Consider the following 1,900-nt stretch of genomic DNA (forward strand, 5'->3'; position numbering starts at 1 on the left):
AATGAAAGTTGTAACAAGCAGTAGCGCTGAGCAAAGTGACTAGAACGCAACCACACACTTATACAAAAATAACACACTTAAAGTCAGGCAACATTAACCAGGCTTCGTGTGATTCTGTTTATTTGTACCTTACTTTGACCATCCGTTCACTGTTATTGATCATTGTGGAGAGCAGGCAGAAGTTTTGTTTTGTATTAGCTATCGGATGTAATCAATACATGGGCTGCACAGGTTGTCATGTCCGACTATCACAAGTAGAATCATAATGAAAAATACGCCGGTAAAATGTGCCTGTAGAAAACGGCTTATGCCACAATAGGATAGCAATAGCAAGTAGTCAGTTTAGCTTTGGTTGCTATGCTAACATCACCCATTTTATACCAGAGAAACTTTAATAACAGCGTTGTGATGTCAAACAGCGTCAATTCAGACTGACACACATTCACTTAAGGGGAACTGGGGATATGTATCAGCTGCTTGTGTGACAGTCAGACAGTGAATATACTTTAGAGCGGCCGCTGCCGTGTGAGCTAACCCGGAACTAACGGGAGAATACACTCCTGTGGAAGAGCAGCACTGCAGCGGTCGGTAAATGCCGCAGAAACACATTAATAAACAATGAACCACGGCACTCTGGAGAAAAGTATAAGGTTGGAGAAGTCGTTATTTAATTTAATCTGGCTTCGTATGATTAAAAGCAACACGATCATCGACCCGACGCAGTCCCCCGTTGTTGTTGTTGTTGTTGTTGTTGTTGTGAGCGCCGTCGGGATCAAATCAGCGATGTAAACGGTGACGTCATGACGCAGCAGCGGCAGCACCAGTCGGGCTCAGGGCGGTGTGAACAAAGCGTGAGCAGAAAAGGGAAACCGGAGCTGAACCAGAAAAGCTCTAGCACGGAGCTAGAATGGGAAAAGCACTGGTGTGAAAGCCGCATGAGTCAGTGTTGTGGTGCTGTTGCTTTGGTCTGGATCAGAGCCATATAATAGAATTATATGTATATTATGGATATATTCTATTATATGGCTCTGGTCTGGATCTGTGAGCTAACCACGCCCCGTTCATTAGCATATAAGAAATGTAAATGTGGCATTATGAAATACAAGTCCCCTGAAATAAATAAACTTATCATTATGAAATAAAAGTCCCATGAAATAAATAAATGTGTATTTAAATGTAGGCTACATATATACATATACATATTTATTGCCTCATTTATTTATTTCAGGCATATTTATATGTATTTATTTAATTATTTATGTATTTATTTAATTTTGGCTTAAATGGCATTCCATACTTACCTACCTTTAAATGATGCATCAGCTTATAAAGTACAGAAGAACCCCATCAGCTGTTTAGTCTGCAAGAATATTAATACAAACCTGAGAAAAGTTTCATTCTGGATAATGAGTACTTTTACTTTAGGAACAAATTGCTTGTAATATTTTGTGTTAGTAAATATATATACTTTTGCAAGTTTTATTCTTTTTACTCTGTTGTGTTAAAAGGATGTAAACAATGATGTCGGTTATTTCAACATTAATAATCATCCAATGTCCTTGTATTGGGCTATAGTTCATATTGTTATTACAAACACTTAATCTACTAATGTTTCTCATTTTAACTCAGTGTTTTTTTCTTATTCAGCAGTCACTCACTCAGGTCTGACTAGTCTTCCGGTGTCTGCAGTTATATTAACCCGTGGCATTTTCACCACCCTCTCCTGCATTAAAACAGAGAAAAACACAATAAATGTTAATGTTTTCGTTTCCAAACGACATGCAGTTTATTATAACAAGCGAACATTAAACAATATCTGTTTCAATAAAACGACTAATTGACAATTTCCCATTACTCGGTCTGTTTCTTCTTTTTTTTTTTTAAACCTCCAGTGGAAAAT

This window comes from Gymnodraco acuticeps, unplaced genomic scaffold (genome assembly GCF_902827175.1).
Source record: "Gymnodraco acuticeps unplaced genomic scaffold, fGymAcu1.1, whole genome shotgun sequence".
NCBI classification, from domain to species: Eukaryota; Metazoa; Chordata; class Actinopteri; order Perciformes; family Bathydraconidae; genus Gymnodraco; species Gymnodraco acuticeps.